This window comes from Halichoerus grypus, chromosome 7 (assembly GCF_964656455.1).
Source record: "Halichoerus grypus chromosome 7, mHalGry1.hap1.1, whole genome shotgun sequence".
Classification (NCBI taxonomy): domain Eukaryota; kingdom Metazoa; phylum Chordata; class Mammalia; order Carnivora; family Phocidae; genus Halichoerus; species Halichoerus grypus.
Genome location: NC_135718.1, coordinates 135739962 through 135760001, shown reverse-complemented (window position 1 = coordinate 135760001; position 20040 = coordinate 135739962). Strand labels below are relative to the sequence as shown.

The 20040-nt window shown below is 37.1% G+C and overlaps 1 long non-coding RNA gene across 1 annotated transcript in view; it reads right to left on the bottom strand.

Moving 5' to 3' along the window:
• Positions 1-20040, bottom strand: part of LOC118544378 (uncharacterized) — a 113640-nt gene continuing 93600 nt past the window's right edge. Inside the window, exons 6-7 of the long non-coding RNA XR_013449516.1 lie at positions 2378-3330; positions 1-143 (exon numbers count right to left, since the gene is read on the bottom strand). This is a non-coding gene — a long non-coding RNA (uncharacterized LOC118544378). The remainder of the gene's footprint in view (positions 144-2377; positions 3331-20040) is intronic.

The following is a 20040-nucleotide window of genomic DNA, read 5'->3' as shown; positions in this document are numbered from 1 at the left end:
GTGTAGAGCATATTTTCCAATGGTAAATACTTCTTCTTTATGTCTTCAGGCTCATTAATGTCTAGCATCAACGTACATAATCACAGATGAGAAAATGCAGAAGGCTCTGGTTTTAGGCCTTGCACTGTCATGGTTTCTTGTTGCTAGGAACATACAGAAACACTGCTGGCTACTGCAGATTCTCTTGTTTGTGTGTAACTAAATATGGGTGAATTTTCTTAAGAGAAAAATATTACCAATAAATGTTTATTTTTTTAATTATCACCATTATCGTCAAGTTGCTAAAAGATTGACTGAATCAAACTATAACACAAATGATCTTCAAAATTCGGCTCTGACAAGCCATAGATGTTTATCAAAGTCAAATATAATCCTGGAACATGGTTTATGTCAAGAAAACAACCGCTGATTGAACCTGCCATTAAGTGGATTAACCCACACTTTTAACAGTAACAAGTCTTACAGCTTTAACACCTTTTCAGGCTCATTGAGGGTGGGAGATGTTCTTGTAAAATCAGGAAACGTTAAGAAATGCAACATGAAACAGATTTCAAAAATACAGGACTTTTCAGAGACTTTACTTGATGTTATTTTGAATTGTGAATCTACAAAAAGGGAATAGAGGATTTCCTACTTTTAAAAGTTAATTGGAGTAACTTATGATGACTACAGAAGACATAGATTAAAACACAAGCATATTTGCAAGTAATTCGAGAGTCAATGTCATTATAATGCAGAGTTGGAGGCAGACAACCTGAATTCTCTTACCTGTCAGTAATTACCCGTGTGAACTCAACAAGGCCTTAGGCAAAGGACTTTGTCCCCATGCCTCAGTTTCCAATGTGTAAAATAGAGATAAAAACATAAGGTTATTGGGGCCCTTAGTGGCTCAGTTGGCCAAGCATCTGCCTTCGGCTCAGGTCATGATCCCAGGGTCCTGGAATCGAGCTCCATATCCCTCTGCCTGCCACTCCCTCTGCTTGTGCTCTCTCTCTCTCTCACACACAAATAAATAAAATCTTTAAAAAATATATTTAAAAAAAAGAATTGTTGTATGGTAGAGTATGCAAGTGTTGAATCATTATATTCTAATCAAATATAACACCTTATATTAATTATACTTCAATAAATAAATAAATAAATAAATTCATAGTGAAATTACCATATAAACTGAAAAGCACTCCATGAATATGAATTGATATTATATTTTTATTGTAATATCCCACATATGTTTCCTTGAAGGTTTACAATCTTTGCTTACTCTGATTAGAAGTTCTATTCTCAGAGTCGACACTAGTACAAGATGAAATAAGCTTCCATCTGATACAGCTGTGTAACTATAGGACCAGGCCATGCAACTAACTATATGACTATGTTTGAAAGTCCTTCTAATTTTCAATTTTAAAGAAGTGCTTTCAGATAAGGAATACAAATATAAATTTACTTATGTTTTGACACGATGGAAAGACAAAACAAAGTAATTAAAAATGATACTATGGGGAAAGAAACAAGAATAGAAACGGGATGTCTCTCTCTATATATATTTACACTGGAACCTTGGAAATGTCTTATGTAATAAAAAAATATAATTATTTCCGAAATAAAAAGCTAAGCATTTGAAAAAAAAAAAAAGAATCTAATTGCACATCAAATTTTTTACTTAAACACACAGAGAAGAATTATTTCAAGTGACTTTAAAATGCAATACTTTTACTGTCCGTCACGAGTGAGATATATCCTAGGGATAAAAATTACCACAAATAAATCATAAGCTGCATTCATATTGTTAATGATAACCTTATTCTTTTGAAGTCATTGTATGTTTATGGTATAGGATAAATCAAATAAGTAATTATGTACATATCATGTAACCAAGATTTTTAATATGAGAAGAAAAGTATAAAGCCAAGTAAAGTAATATATAGCAATCATACATTTGAAATGGAAATATCATTATGGATTCATATTTTTCTTTTTCTAAAAAAGTTTATATTTTCATTGTAATGGACTAAATGTTTCCCCCCAAAATTCATATGTTGAAGCCCTAATCCCCGGTGTGGTGGTAATTGGAGGGGGAACCTTTGAGAGGTGATTAGGTCCTAAGAGTGGAGGCTTCATCAGAAGAGACAGGGGAGAAATGATCTCTTTCTCTTCCATGTGAGGACACCGTGAGACAGTAGCTCTCTACAAGGCAGGAAGCAGGCTCTTCCCAAACAGCAAATCTACTGGCACCTGGACCTTGTACTTCCCAGCCTCCAGAACTCCGAGAAATAACTGTTGTTGCTTAAGCTATCAAGTCTATGGCATTTGTTATAGTAGCCTGAGAGAAGACACCTACATTTATTTATCTTTTTAAAAATGCGTATTATATAAATACCTGTCCACTGAAAAGTTCCAGAAGCAGTGACAAACCAGTAGCAATGACCACCTTTGGAGCCCCAATTCTGGTCTCTGAACTTTATTTTCCTCCTCAGTAAACTGATTCCAGGTCTGAGTGGAAAAATCCGTCAAATATAAATCTGCAACATCTTGTGCTGAAAAGCGAGAAAGCAATCAAAGTTGTAGAGGTCATAACAAAGAGCCAGAGGAAGCAATTAAGCAGCTCCCACTGGCTAATTTAAGAAACAGTTTGAGCATCAATAGAAATGACTGGAAAGGCCTGAAAGTGATCTTATACATATATAAAATATGAGTCAGTAATTATACCAAAAGAAAATTTTGTAAACACTCATTGGTCACCTTCAATAGTTACTAAGTTTCCCAAAAAATTGATTTTATGCATGATCTCTTCTGCTTTTTCTGTGTATAGTTTATTTCATGCTATACGCGTTTCCAGGGTAACTGTTGTATAAAACCTGTTACTTCAACTTGGGACAACTCAGAAATGCCACCAGAGCTCCAAAACTTTCCATAGCATCAGACACTGTTGAGACTGCAGTCGGCTTCTCCCTCTTCACTCTTGCTCTCTATTCTCCTGAGTGCTCTCACTGATAAATGCCCTGGATGTTAATCTCCATCACATAGTCTGCTTCCCAAAAGACCCAGCCTGTTGCAAGCAGTTATTGCCTTGTGTGGTCTAAGAAAGCAAATACGAAGATAGGATTAAAGAGCAGAATCACTTTGTTGTCCATTTGGCATGAGAACTCGTTCACTGATGGCAGGTGGATCACAGACTCTGGCACAAGGCAGCAGTGGAACTGGTAATACTTTCACTGGTTTGGCGTACCGATGGAAGGAAATACATTTGCTGGTGCCGTGTGTCAGACATTTGAGAAACATGGGAGATATAGTAATGACCAGGAACAGAAGTGGGTGAGCTCAAGTGACACTCTAGAAAAAAAGATAAAAACTGAGAATGATTAATCTGCATTTAAAAGCTAAATGTAACAGCCATAAAGCCTCCCTGGTGATAGATGATTGATAGGTCATTGATTGATGATAGATAGATAGATGATAAATAGATAGAGGCATGTCTCATCTTCTGCAGTGGGAAGACAGGCAAAGGAAGCTGAAAACAAGGCCCATAAAAGTAGCCAAAATTCCAAAGATTAAAATCCCAACCAACACAGCTCTACTCCACCAACGTCAGTTTTTTGTATGGGAGAGAATGTGATTGTCACACATAGGGTCGGGATGGATATCTAGCTTGTTGGACCTGGAAATTTTAAATTCCCTTCCAAAGATATTGTTTCCAAGAGCAATGCCTAATAAATGCCCTGCACATCAATTTCCATCTCAGTGTTTCCCTCCCAAGGAAATCAACCTACAATAGTGACCAATTATTGATGAGTGTGAGAATTTTCTTTATCAAAGAATTCTAGCTAATAAATGCAGAAGGGATTATAGATTTAGCAAATCACCAATGGCAGCCTGTAATGAAATTATAGATCTATCTAGGCCATCCACCACCATAACTAGTGACTAAAATCATTGTGTCAAAGTTTGATGGGGAAACTTTATAAGACTGGCAACACATTAACCCACTCATCAATCCTAATATCACTACAGATGAGACAACCTAATATATGCTCCTGATGTGATGGAAGATGGTATATTTATAGCAACATTTATGAAGTATTTTTTTCCAAAAGTTGAACCTGAATCTAATCAAATATGTAAATTGCCAATTTACAGGAAATATGGGTAAAGAGGAATAAGTAAATATAAGCAGCCATATCCAGAATGTGAGAAATTCTTCAGGACAAATGAATCAATCTTAATCACTTGATGATAAGGTACTTTTAAAAAATGAATTAATGTTTTAGAGGAGAATTACAATAATCTTCATATTAAGTCTTTAACAAATAATTTATACATAATAAATTAACATATTCACATTTAATTAAGAATTGTTACCATAAATGACTAATTACCCCAAAAAAGGCTAATTCTTGTTAATAATGCAATGATATTATTTGATTTTTAAAAAATGTCTGATAGAAATTTATTAGATTAAAAATTTACCAAAAGCAAGTTGATTAATTTACATTTGATTATAAGAATAGTTTGGTGAAAAAGTTATCCCCAAATGTTTGTGTTTCAGAATTTTTCTTTAAGATTTTATTTATTTATTAAGAGAGAGAGAACGAGCAGGGAGGAGGAGCAGAGGGAGAGAGAGAGAGAAGTAGACTTCCTACTGAGCAGGGAGCCTGACTCAGGGCTCAATTCCAGGACCCGGGGATCATGACCTGAGCCAAAGGCAGATGCTTAACCTACTGAGCCAACCAGACACCCCTTGCTTCAAATATTTTTAATGTTAGTTCATTATAGAAAGTTTTGTGACACTTTTTGTATAAACATTATTGATAAACTTTAAAAAATTTTTTTAATCTAGTTGATAAATTGTTAATAGATTGTTAAGAATCTAACCTATCAGTTTGGCATATTTCGATTTTTTCTTTACTTTTGGCAGAGAGTATAATAATATAAAAATGATAATCAAAATATTAACTATCCTTATAAAACAAAACTATTAAATAAAATTTAAAAATTTACAAGAAAAATAAAATGTAAGAAAAATACTCAAAATGTTGCAAACCTACCCATTGGGCACCAAAGTTATCAATACCACAACCTCAGTTTTTTAATCATCATCATTTCTATTTAATTGTTTTGTTCAACTTTAGGCCAAAATGCTTTTGGCTAAATTGATATTAACCCAACTGTTTTCTGCTGGTCATACAACCACCATTTCATTTTGAAGATCATTGATTTTTAAATAGATAGCTAGAAAATGTCATTGATTATGTGTTCTTCATGTGAATTAAATAAAAATCAAATTATTTCTAATAAGTAGGGAAACCGTAGCCTCTAGAAATGTTGTTTCTGCTTGCAATGCCAAACGCTGGAAATGGGTTAATTGGTTTGTATATATGATGTAATCTCTCTCTCTCCCTCTCTCCCCACCCCCCACTTACCCAGTCTCTGACACCAACCACTAAAGTAACCAAAATTCATTAGGTCCCTGTCTCACAAAGGAGTGACTCATGAGTATATTCCAAAGTCACTGATGCTGGAAGGTAAAACTAGATATAGCACTTTACTGCAAGAAACTTGGAATGATGCTGTCACATTCACTATGTGTTGTGCACTGTTTAAAAAATTTCCAATACTTTGTTGTGATGTATAACTCATGTTTATAAATATATGTATATATTGATAGATAATTTTCAGGTACAAATAATTTGTACTCAAGTTTGTTTGGTCAATGTACACATTCTCTAGTCCTTAGGATCCATGAAGATCAAAGCATTAGACAAATCCTTGTTTCTCATCAAAGTTTCATTCTTTCATATTGACTGTAAATAATCCATGTTTGTAAAATATAGGTCTTATAATATCAGAGGCAGTTTTGCTTTTCTTTCAGTTTAATACAAACATCCTATGTTGTCTGAATCTAATTAACATGACAAACTGCCTTACAAATCTACTGTCCTCCTCATCAATATGTGAAAAATTATTTGGAGCAAAACACCACAACTATTTTTAAAAATCATTTACATATTCATATTCAATTTTTAATTTTGCTTAACACAGATGCTTAGGGATGCTTTTTGGGGAAAATAATTGGTTAGGAAAATGCATAATAGAGTATTATCTGTCCATATATAACAACTAAAATAGATCATGTTGTATAATTCTTAATGTGATCTCTACTTTGTTTTTAAAAATCTAGATAGTTCTGTATATAGACAATTTAAAAATATGAAAATGGATACAAGCAACTGCTGCTGAAGCCTGGTGATGCGGCAGGCCGGCAGAGAGATCTCCCAAAGGTCAGAAAGCAGAGAGTGTGAATACATAACAAAAAGTACTGTGAGCACTTAAAAAGCTGGCAGCCAGACTTTGAAACAGAAAAAGAACTCCAAGGCTGCGGAAAATAACAGTTGTCCATATTTGTTCCTGAGTCAACACTCCATATATTTATAGACAGAAGCCCAAAAGGAGGATGAAGGACGCAGGATTTGCTGGTTATAAAACTTTAAAAAGTCATTGTTCTAGGTTCTTGGAGGAGATGGGACCGGGAAGATCAGACACAGGACCAGAGGAGCTCTTATTTCTGTTAAGAAGCCCCACTTGAGCTCCAGGGAACTGTTTAACCATTAGGGGGACCCCTCAGGTCACTCAAACAGTATGACATTACTCTTAGACAACCAACTTCAGTTTGGTGATCAATTCAGCCTGATCAGGCTCATTAAAGTCAATACTTAGATAAAACAGGGAACTTTCACTGAAGTGAAAGTCATCATTGATCTTGTCATTTTAATATCAAATACAGTTAAAGTTTAACACATTGATTATATCCATCAATATATCCAACATTCTGTCATATATTGCTAACTAATTAGTTCACAGAAACATCCATTTCCCAGTTAGATTATAAATTCCTCACAGGCTAAGATCACGTTTTAATATTTTTCTGTGTCTCACAAGACTTAAGGCAGCCTAGATATATATGATTTAATTAATGAGTAATCAGCTATTCTGTTTTGGTTTTGCCCAGGAAAAAGTTAATACCTTCCATCCACCCAGGGTTAGCCCATCCATCAAATAGATCCGTGAGTTTGATATCAGTTCCATAGAAGTATTTAATTCATTGTGAAAATTTTTTCCTAAGGAGAAAGGATGAGTATTTGTTTTAAAAATAAAATAAAATTAAGAATACATGGAGCAGGAAGAAGACCGGGAAATGGTGGAGGAGGAAGAAGAAAATGAAGAGAAGAAAGCAGAGGAGGAGTAGAAGGAGAAGGAAAAGACATAGGGAATGGAGAAGAAGAAGAAATGTAGAAATGGCAATTACACAAAATCGGGAATTAAAAAAGGTGTCAGTTTCATCCTCTGAATTCTTAGGCATAAACATTTACCTCTCCGAATGACTTTTAAAAATTAGGATAAAGTTTGGCACTATATTTATTGATTCTCTCTATCAAATTTACCCCTAATTAAGATTTCTCCTTTGTGTTTCTAAACAAAGATAAAATTATAATTTTTTTAAAGTACTATTTCATCCTCAATCCAATAGAGGCCATTCCATATACTGAGTAAATTCCAATAACACAAATATATACATTATATTCTTCATACATTTGAAGATTACATGAAATAATATCAATATACATAAGAAAAATTCAGCACCCAATGTATATATGGGAGATGAAATGGGCCAGGTGAGGACAAGCTTCCAGAAGTAAGAAAACTCAGTCTGGATTCGGACAAAGAGACATGACAACCATGATGACTATCTGTAATACTTCTAGTCCTGTGCTTAATAATGTAAATTTTTTTTGAAAAGTATTACATAAACATATATTAAATATTTATTGACTGCCTTATCTGTTCTAGCAATAAAATATATGTATATAAATACATAGTATATGGAAACAGGCAATAAATAAGAAGTATAAAAGTAGGGGCGCCTGGGTGGCTCAGTCGTTAAGCATCTGCCTTCGGCTCAGGTCATGATCCCAGGGTCCTGGGATCGAGCCCCACGTCAGGCTCCCTGCTCAGCGGGAGCCTGCTTCTCCCTCTCCCACTCCCCCTGCTTGTGTTCTCTCTCTCGCTGTGTCTCTCTGTCAAATAAATAAATAAAATCTTAAAAAAAAAAAGAAGTGTAAAAGTATATAATATGCTATATGTTGATAAATACTAAGGAGAAGCATAAGGCAGGGAAAGTAGATAGAAATTATGGGCAGGGGGGTCATTATTCTAAATTAGGTGGCCAGAGAGAGCCTCACTAAACAGGTGGTATTTGAGCTAAGATTTGAGCGATGAGGAAGCCATGTAACTATTTGGAGGAACAGCATTCCATGTAAAAGGAACAGCATGAGCAGCAGTTCTGAGGGGAAAAGATGCCTAGCATGTTTGAGAAATAGCAAGGCGAGCAGTGTGCCTGGAAGAGAGAGTGAGAGAATAATGGAAGATAAAGGAGGGCGCAGGTGGACGGGGTCTTCCCTGTCCTTCTAATGATGCCTTTACCTTTGGCGAAGTGAGAACGTTGGAAGACTGTGACCAGAAAAGTGAAGTTATCTGTTTATGGTGGAGTATTTTTGTGGCTGGTGTGTTGCAGAGTCCATGCTGACATGGAGAGACCAGTTAGGAAGCTGTAATTGCAACAGATGGGAGAGGATTGATGGTTTGGTGGTTTGGACCAGGGGACTAGGGTGATAGCAGTGAACATAGTAAAAAAGGTTTGTTTTTTTTTTTTTTAAGTTTTGTTTTGTTTTGTTTTTGTTTTTTTGTTTTTTGAGAGAGAGCACGCAGAGTGAGAGAGATCACGAGTTGGGGGGAGGGGCAGAAGGAGAGGAAAAAGCAGGCTCCCTGTTCAGCAGGGACTCTGAGATCATGACCTGAGCCAAAGGCAGCCGCTTAACCGACTGAAACACCCAGGCGCCCCCCCCCCCTTTTTTTTAAAGAAATCTTTGGATTCTTGATTCTGCATCAACTTGTTTACTATCCAATTAGGAGAAAAAGTCTGGAAAACTTTAAAACCTAAAAATATTGTGTAAAACAAAAGGGAAAATAAATCATTTGTTTTTTTAAACCTCAGCTTAGAATAATATGAGAGCTTTTAGCATCTATTTCTTTAAAGTCATTAAGATTAAATTTCATTCACAGTCCTTGGTACCATGTTTGAAACAGAGAAGATGCTCCGAAATATATCCTGAATTGAAGTGAATCGAATCAAGAAATTATCAAAGAAAAAGAATGAATTCTAGTTTCATGCCTGTAGCTGGCAAAGCCTGAATACCAGAAAGATATCTTGCTCAATTTCCCAGGCAGACCTATTCCAAGTGTGGTCCCTGGACCAGAGCATCAGCACAAGTGAGAGCTTGTTTATGCAAACCTCAGATGCCATTTACAGACCTCCTGGACCAGAATCTTGGGAGGTAGCCCAAGAATTTGTGTCTTAACAACCTTGCAAGTGATTCTTAGGAACAACAAAGTTTGAGAAGAACCGCTCTCAACTACCTTCAAAATCAATTCAGTTATTTAGTTATACCCAGAATGGGATCCTGGACTTAGAACCAGAGTTTTTTATTAGGGTATTTTTAAATCCAAAGACCACTAAATAATTTATGTATAATATAATCATGTGATTTATAAGTACACGTGTGTGTGTGTGTAATCACCCCAGGTATTCTTTCAAACTGGAAATCACCTCCTAGTCCTGGATAACAAAGCTCTACCTGTGATCCTTGTTATTCCAGGACCTCTTAAATCTTTCCAGATACCCTTTACTCTAAGAATGTCTCCAAGAAGCAAAAGGCAGAAGCAGCCTTACTGGGAAGGCCTTGCTTTTTATCTCTTTCAAAGCAAGCTATTATACAAAGTGAAACAACATAATAAGATTTGTTCATTTGCTTGCTTGATTTTTTGAACCAGGAAAGACTATCATTTGTAGAGGCTTTGCTTTTCAGCTCTTTCTGCATCCTGCTGGTCAGAATAATGAAGTGGAGAGGGGGTAGGCTTTGGGAGCTGACAGGTGTTGGTTTGAAACCTGATTCTGCTTATGCTAAGCTCTACAACCTTGGACAAGTTGCCTAATCTCTCTGAGTCCCAGTCCTCATCCGAAAAGTAGACACTATGATAATAGATGGGTGTTTAACACAAATGAAGTACTCAACAAATTTGCATTCCTTTCTACCATCTCTAATTTGTCAATAATTTTTATTTCTGGACCCCTTTCCTGAACCCTAGAACAGACATAGAAAATAGCCTTCCCTCCACCCCATCCACAATGTGAGGCATTGAGGAAACACTGATTTGGGGAAGTGTGCAGCTCGAGTGTCTTAAACGCTGGATTTCCAGATGCACTTCCCTCAGAACCACCCATAGGGAAAAGGAAGAGAAACCACTTCCCACAGCTGGAGCTTTTCTCATTTCCAAAGCTGCAGAAGAATAATCACAGCTCCCAGAGAAAGTACTGCCAGGGCAGTGGGCTCTCTTCTGCTACGGAGAGAGCATTTACGTAGCTCTTTCGACATGACAGACCATCAGCCCTACTCCATATTGATTGTCTGCAACCTATCACTTTAAGTAAAATCTTATCTTTTACAAAATAAAGAACAATTAGTCTTCTATATTTCATACTTCTACTTTCTCAACTTAACATTTTGCTTGACTGATAAGAATAGAGGAGATAGAGGGAACCACTTGGTGGTTAGTCAACAAAGAGCCACTTGCAATCCCGTTCACTCTAAACAGAATTCAGCAATGTGCTGTTTGGGGTCAGGATCAACTTTCTTATCTGAACTAGAGAAATCTGCTCTTTGTCTCTTAGAACACTTGTGAATGGCAAAGCTCACATGGTCAAACACTGCCACACAAGTTGGTGTGTGGGAGGATGAATCCAACAATTAACTGTCAAAATTCTATGAAATTTTTGTTATCTCTTTGGCTCTGTTTACATTAAACTTCTAACATTCTCTACTTTGTGACTATATCAGACTTAAAAAGTGAAGAACTATAGATATTACAGTACAAAAGAAATTAGTTCAAAAGCCTTGTGATACTCTTATTGTGTGAGAAACACTCTTGTTTGAATAGTAAAACACTTTAGATCTCTAGTTCACTTAACACACCTATTTTCCAAAGGGAAAAAGAGGTCTGGGTTTGTATGTGTGCTGGCGGGTAGATGGAGGGCAGGGGGTGGTTTTGCATAGATCATGGGGCTTCGGTGGATTAAAAGAAGAAGAAGAAAAGAAAAAAATAGCTAACTTCATTTTACTTTCAAGCTAAATTAAATACAAAAATAAGACATCTGCTTGTCTCTCTAAGCATTAGTATATAGGCACATAGATAAAGTATTACCAAATTAGATGCTATCTATTTTTTTAAGACTTTATTTATTTATTTGAGAGAGAGAGAGAGAGAAAAGGAGCAGAAGGAGGAGAAGCAGACTCCTCTGCTGAGCAAGGAGCCTGATGCGGCACTCAGTCCCAGGACCCTGGGATCATGACTTGAGCCGAAGGCAGACACTTAACCCACTGAGCCACCCAAGAGTCCCTGATGAACTCCCTCTTTTTTTTTTTTTTTTTTTTTTTTAAAGATTTCATTTATTTATTTGAGAGAGAGAGAATGAGAGAGAGCGAGTACATGACAGGGGGGAGGGTCAGAGAGAGAAGCAGACTCCCTGCTGAGCAGGGAGCCCGATGCGGGACTCGATCCAGGGACTCCAGGATCATGACCTGAGCCGAAGGCAGTCGCTCAACCAACTGAGCCACCCAGGCGCCCGAACTCCCTCTTTTTTAAAGATTTTATTTATTTATTTGACAGAGAGAGACCACAGCCAGAGAGGGGACAAAGCAGGGAGAAACAGGCTTCCCGCTGAGCAGGGAGCCCAATGTGGGACTTGATCCCAGGACCCCGGGATCATGACCTAAGCCAAAGGCAGATGCTTAACTGACTGAACCACCCAGGTGCCCTTTTTTTTTTTTTAAGATTTTATTTATTTATTTATTTATTTATTTATTTATTTATTTATTTAAGAGAGAGAGTGAGATGCTATCTAATTTTTTTTAAAACTTTTATTTATTAAATAATTGCTACACCCAACGTGGGGCTCAAACTCACTTGCCACCCTGAGATCAAGAGTCCCACGCACTTCTGACAGAGCCAACCAGGTGCCCTGATCCTAACTAATTTTAAATTATTAAAAGTTATAGAAAAGAACATTTTCTTGATGTTTGTCCCTTCTAAATTTTAAGAATTCTTCTTGCATTATAGGACCAAAAAAATGAAGCAGTCATTGACAAGAGGCCTTTTTTCTTTTTTTTTTTTTAATTTACTCTGCACAGGCTGCTTTCAGTATAAAGTAAGCTGCTGACTGCCACTCATCATACCACTGCTTTCTCAACATCCAGAAGGCAGGTAGCCTGGCTCTTGGGCTGGTTCAGACCCTTCGCAATATGGAAGTAGGACCACACACTCAACATCAAACCAATTAAAATAATCTTCTTTTCTACTGGCCCTTTTCCTTCCCTTTTCATCCCAGAGCCTACCATCAATTCAAGTTCATTCATTATCATGAAACAGGAAACTTTTTTTTCTGTTTCTGAGTATTTTTCTTAATCACTAGTAATTAATTCATGCTTTGGCTACATGCTTACCAGTATAAATTAAAATATATGTTTCATGATTCCCAAAATAAGCTAAATAATAGGGTTGGGGCTGGTGTTAGTTAATTCTACTTGGCAACAGTTTGGGCTTGATCGCTTACAGAGAATTTTTTCCCCTCCTCCAGGATTCCCGAAAACATGCCTAGTTTCCAAGAACAGACAAGTTTATTATTTTATTTTATTTTATTTATTTTTTTTTTTTTTAAGATTTTATTTATTTATTTGAGAGAGAGAGACACAGCGAGAGAGGGAACACAAGCAGGGTGAGTGGGAGAGGGAGAGAAGCAGGCCTCCCGCGGAGCAGGGAGCCCGATGTGGGGCTCGATCCCAGGACCCTGGGATCATGACCCGAGCCGAAGGCAGACGCTTAACGACTGAGCCACCCAGGCGCCCCAAGTTTATTATTTTAGTCTGTGTTAGCACCTTGGACACAAAAGAGATTTGTTATATCACCCTTTATAAATACATTTAGCAATGACTATGCCAAGATTTATATTAGATTTTCTTTGTTATAGTAATTCCTGCTGATATACATATGATCTGGGTTGATTCCCGTGGACAACTAGGAAATAGCAACTAGATTACTTGACTTAAGTAAACTATGCTCACAACTCAATTCCAAGGGGTATATGTCTATAGCTAGATAGACTCTTGTAGAAACACACATATGGCTATAGGTGGATATTTTACTATATCTAAAGGAAAGAACTCCTATTTTATTGTTATTAACTTTTTCAATCTTTAAGTGTCTAAGGTTGTGAAATCACCTAAATATGCAAATGCAATAATTTTGATTAAGACAATCAAAAAGGGATGGGATTTATATATTTTTTCCTTTTTTTTAAGATCTTATTTATTTGCCAGAGAGAGACAGAGAGAGCACAAGCAGGGAGAGTGGCAGACAGAGGAAGAAGCAGGCTCCCCACTGAGCAAAGAGCCCGATGCAGGACTCGAAGCCAGGACCTGGGATCGTGACCTGAGCCGAAGGCAGACACTTAACCGACTGAGCCACCCAGGCGTCCCAGGAATGGGATCTATATATATTGTCTATTATGTACTTGGTTTCAATGCTTGATGCTTTATATCTGTTATATCATTTAAAATTTCACAGTATTCTAAATCTAACCATATAACTCAGAGTTGGTGTAAAGCTATTATATCACCAATCCAATTTCCTAAGGAAGAAAGGGCACCCAAATCAACAGGGCCAGTTGGAAGCATCCTAAGTTTAAGATAAAAAAAAACAAAAACAGAACACACTTTATGCCTTTACCGTGTGTTCTTGAGTTCCAAATCCTTGTCTTTCACCCATAAACTGGGGATATTACGTGATGTGCTAATGAAGATTAAAAGAGACAATGCAAAGAAGTAGCTAGGAAATAGGGACTCAATGTCGGTTTGCTCCCTATTAGTTCTACTTCTTCCTCTCCTTCCTCTCTCCCTACAGCTTTCTCTCCTGTCTTATGCTCTACTTCTGCTGGATAGTTAAATAAAGAATCAAAAAATGGTAAAACTGAAAGCAGACTTAATGACCATCAAGTGACCTCATTTAACAAATAAAGAGAATAAGTTTCAGAATGTTTAAAGATATAAATACTGCTAAGCAGTGGTAAATTCAGTTAAAAAAAACCTCCATAGTCAATGTCTTTTCCCTTGTATCTACCTAAAAGTACATAGCTTACTTAAAAATTAGTTAATGTGTTACCTTCTATCAAGCTCCATTACAAAGCTGTAATCATCAAGACAGTATGGTACTGGCACAAAAACAGACACATAGATCAATGGAACAGAATAGAGAGCCCAGAAATGGACTCTCAACTCTATGGTCAACTAATCTTCGACAAAGCAGGAAAGAATATCCAATGAAAAAAAGACGGTCTCTTCAACAAGTGGTGTTGAGAAAATTGGACAGCCACATGCAGAAGAATGAAACTGGACCATTTCCTGACACAATACAAAAATAGACTCAAAATGGATGAAAGACCTAAATGTGAGACAGGAATCCATCAAAATCCTAGAGGAGAACACAGGCAGTAACCTCTTCGACCTCAGCAGCAGCAACTTCTTGCTAGACACATATCCAAAGGCAAGGGAAACAAAAGCAAAAATGAACTACTGAGACTTCATCAAGATAAGATCTTTTGCACAGCAAAGGAAACAGTTGACAAAACCAAAAGACAACTGACAGAATGGGAGAAGATATTTGCAAATGACATATCAGGTAAAGGGCTAGTATCCAAAATCTATAAAGAACTTATCAAACTCAACACCTGAAGACAAATAATCCAATCAAGAAATGGGCAGAAGACATGAACAGACATTTCTCCAAAGAAGACATCCAAATGGCCAACAGACACACGAAAAAATGCTCAACATCACTTGGCATCAGGGAAATACAAATCAAAACCACAATGAGTACCACCACACACCAGTCAGAATGGCTAAAATTAACAAGTCAGGAAACGACAAATGTCGGTGAGGATGCAGAGAAAGGGGAACCCTCCTACACTGTTGGTGGGAATGCAAGCTGGTGCAGCCACTCTGGAAAACAGTATGGAGTTTCCTCAAAAAGTTGAAAATAGAGCTATCCTACCGCCCAGCAATTGCACTACTGGACATTTATCCCAAAGATACAAATGTAGCAATCCAAAGGGCACCTGCACCTAATGTTTATAGCAGCAATGTCCACAATCGCCAAACTATGGGAAGAGCCCAGATGTCCACTGACAGATGAATGGATAAAGAAGATGTGGTGTGTATATATATATATATAATACACACACACACACACACACACACACAATGAAATATTACACAGCCATCAAAAAAATGAAATCTTGCCATTTGCAATGACATGGATGGAAGTAGAGGGTATTATGCTAAGCGAAATAAATCAATCAGAGAAAGACAATTATCATATGATCTCACTCATATGAGGAATTTAAGAAACAAAACAGAGGATCATAAGGGAAGAGAGGAAAAAATAAAACAAGACAAAACCAGAGAGGGAGACAAATGATAAGAGACTCTTAATCGTAGGAAACAAACTGAGGGTTGCTGGAGGGGAAGTGGGGGGTGTAGGGATGGGGTAACTGAGTGATGAACATTGGGGAGGGTATGTGTTGTAATGAGCACTGAGTATTATATAAGACTGATGAATCACAGACCTGTACCCCTGAAACAAATAATACATTATATGTTAATTAATTGAATTTAAATAAAAAATAAATTTAAAAAGAGTGTTACCCTCCATGCCCCCTCCAATTCTAAACTTAATCAAGAATTATGAAACACCCATGTGTAATGCCAACTACGTTTGTATAGTTCTATGTGCTTCAAAAATACATATAGTGACAGCCTGCAATGGCGCCCATGTGGGCTGTTCAGTTCAGACAAGTACTACTGTGCAGAAGTCCCAACCCACTGTTGCTAGATATTTTTCAAGAACAGACATATATCTCAATATTGATGTAAATTTTTTTCTGTTTTTTAAATATTAAGAGGGCTAAACAAACCACCTGTTTATGTTTTCTGCAATAATGGAAAAAGTGAAGAAACAAGCATTCATAGCATCTTCCACACAGCTTACTATATAAAGTCTGCACTCAGTAAAGGAATTAGGGGAGAATAAACAATTCTTTTCCTTCTGTTTTCTCTTTCCACTTGCTTTCACCTTAAATTGGGTAAAAAGTGAGCTTTGATGAGACTGTTCTATCATATTTCCCTTTGTACTCTGAAGTTTACAGCTCACAAATAGGAGCGTGGCAAGCGTCTGTCAGTTGATTCATTGGTTGTGGGATTGCTATCAATTTCCTCCCCCTCCCATACACACTAACTCTATCCCTTTATTCCTTCTTCAAACATGTATCCAATAAACAGTCACTGAACACCTGCAATCTTTCAGGCCCTGTGCTGGAGCTGATAAAGAAACAAATAAGAAACCGTTTCTGCCCTCCAAGAATTCCAAGTCTAAAGTAAGGGCATGGATATGTAACAAAATAACTCTTTTTGAAAAAAAAAAAAAAACTAACTCTTTCTGATGATATATAAAAGTTTTATTGGAGATGACTCCCTTTAAAGTGGCATCCACTCTCCTTACTACCCACCACATCTCACATTGCCACAAAAGAGCTCAGAAACTTAAAAAAAAAAAAAAAAAAAAAAAGTGCAGCTGTCAGTAATGATTAACACAACGGTGAGACATGGTGCCTGAGAACGGATATAGGTGGTTTTATAAGGACTATGTGGTTGTGTGGGACACGCATGTTGAACAGAGACTGCAGACACTGACCAAAACTTCCTTTTGCAGGGTGCGGATGTAAATGAGCCTTCAGTGGAAGTCTTTGTTTCCGGAATAGGAAGATTGACTAACCGGCGAGGCTCTGTATTACTCATTTCAGCAATCATTTGCTTTTCTTGATGCAACATATAAAACTTGTACAAGGTACAGCAAAGGAACTTAGTTAGGTCACCCACATTAATTTAGGACATGTTTCAATTGACTGATGATGCAGATTCTATCTGTTAAAGTTTAAAACAAAGTCAAAGATGCTGGGCTTAAACAAACAGAATCTCAGATCAAAAATTACAATCATATGACAGTTGGGGGAAAATGATTCAGCAATTTTTATTTCAATTAAACTCCCAAAATGATTCTAGAGGAAATTATATTCTGAATATCTACTATTTGTGTACTACTCTTGTAGATGCTGGAGACATAAAAAGACATATAAAATATGCTGCTGATTCTCAAAGAAATTGCAATCCAGTTGGGGGGGGAAACTTTTGTGTAAAAAAAGAACAACAAAACCAGGCAGCACACAATATATTGCCAAATAACTGATGTTGATAGTCAGAGGTACGTGTATAGTTAGATAACAGTAGCTATGAGTTAAAGCAATCTAGAAAAATAGTTGTACTTCGTGTGAGCTTTGGAAAGGATAAAATGGAGAATGAAGTGCTGTAAGGGAAAAAGGGGAGTGGAGCAAATTCATAGGAGGAAAGCTTTAGGGAAGTTTAGGAAACAGGGATTGGATTCATCTGGCTGTGCAGAGCTACGCTGGAAGAAGAGTTAGAGCCAGGGTTGAGAATGCAGGTTGAAATCAGACTAGCAAGAGCATCAGTGCAAACAAGGAGTTCAGACCTCCTTCCATAGGTAATGTTGAGCCATTGAATATTGTTCATCAATGGAGTGATGCGATAAACCTGGAGATTTTGTGCAGGGTTCAGACCAGGAGTCAGAGTTAGGACCAGGTGTATCGAAAGAGGTGTGAGAGCCCCATTTTGCTCATAACTTGGCATTTCTTCAAATGAATATATTCTTTAAATTGCTTGTTCCATGTCTATTTAGTAAGCTGTGAAGAAACTTTCTGAGTGTAGATTATATGCCACTTAATATTAAAAATAAATTTGTTATATTCACTGACTAGAACATCTCCACTGTTGTGGAATTTTCTGGTTCTCAAGTTAAAAATTGTTCCCCGCTCAATCCCAGGACCCTGGGATCATGATCCGAGCCAAAGGCAGACACCCAACCGACTGACCCACCCAGGCTCTCTATGGTACATTATTGATATTCATAATTTCAGTGCACTCAACTGCCTACCCAGAGTGACTCTCAGCTGACTGGCTTCAGAGCTGGTGGGGTGGCTTTTTCTTGCACTGGGCCATTTCCTACATACATACTAAACCAAAATGGATCAATGTATGTGAAGACAAGTATGTTCAGTGTCCATTCTTGGAATTAACTCTTTTGGCAGGAGTAAAACCAAGATTCATTTTGCCAATTATGAAAATTAGGGAACTCAGTGACCTGACACTTCATTTTGATTTATTACACAGATATTGCAACATCACATAGGTAACCAGGTAGCTGCCTAACCAGTCCACCTCTTCACCTGAATACAATTAGGATCACCCAAACTTTGCCTCTTAACTGTTCAGTTTAATAAAGTCAATTTTACAGTTCTAAAAAGATTGCCACACATGCTGTCAGAAACCAGGTGGTGCCATGCACTGGAATTCATATTTGCATGATCACAGACCCTTGTTCACCTAAGGAGGGGTTAAATTTGAGTATGTCATCTTTTCTGATCTGGTCCAGAACTTAGTAAGTTTGCTCTGGGGTCATTTCTTCAGTTCTTACTCTTATCTGCTAAAAAAGCGGGTAGGCATCAGAATACTCTCTCTTGAATTTAATATAAAATCACATGAATTTATCATATAACCTTATTAGACTATAAAATTCAACATTGAACCATCTGAAGAGATATGAAATCCATACATAATAAGGTACTGTAATCTGTAGTGTTGATTTACTATCTTATTTTTAATGTAGAATACTATAGTAGATCAAAGACGCTGAAAGACCCCTACTCATTTCCTCATGATCATGTCAAAAAAAATTTCTAAAAAATAAAATTTACAAAACAAAATTCTAAACAAAAGATTAATATAGGCTTTAGTAACATTGCGTTTTATTAAATATATTTTTTAAAGATTTTATTTATTTATTTGACAGAGAGAGACATAGCGAGAGTGGGAATACTAGCAGGGATAGTGGGAGAGGGAGAAGGAGGCTTCCCGCCGAGCAGGGAGTCTGATACAGAGCTTAATCCCAGGACTCTGGGATCATGACCTGAGCTGAAGGCAGACGCTTAACGACTGAGCCACCCAGGCGCCCCTTTATTAAATATTTTAATCAAGAATTCTTTTTTTTTAAGATTTATTTATTTATTTTAGAGAGAGAGAGAGACCACAAGTGGGGAGAGAGGTAGAGGGAGAAGGAGAGAATCTCAAGCAGACTCCCCACTGAGTGCGGAGCCAGATGCAAGGCTCAATCCCACCACCCTGAGATCATAACCTGAGCCAAAATCAAGAGTCCGACACTCAACTGCCTGAGCCACCCAGGCACCTCTTAATCAAGAATCCTTATTTGAAGCCATAAAATATACGGAAATGGTCATAATTAGAAATTTTAGTTCTCTAAGAGACCTCCATAAAGGACCTATAAAACTACTCTGTTTCAAAACTAATCGTAGTGCATGTGTAGAATAAAGCGATAAATAAGTTGACAGAGGCTAACAGTGCCATCTGAATGTTGTTCTGTCAGTTGTGAAGAATGAGATGGCCATTTCGTTCACACACACATCAGAGATGAATATGAGAAAACTCACATCACCACCAAAAGTATATACCTAGCCCATAGCCTTAGGGCAGTGTCAGTAAGAAGTACTTCTTACAGCCTGCAAGCTAATAGAAATATTAATTCACTCTGAGCATGTCCTTTCATTCTGTTATACTTTTCCATCCAAAGATTAAACTCTGTCCACATAATCCTAGGTACATAGGAGAAGGGAAGCAATTTTTTCCCTAAAAAGAGTCTCCCTTAACTGCTTTATCTGAGGGTCAACAGAAGCACCAC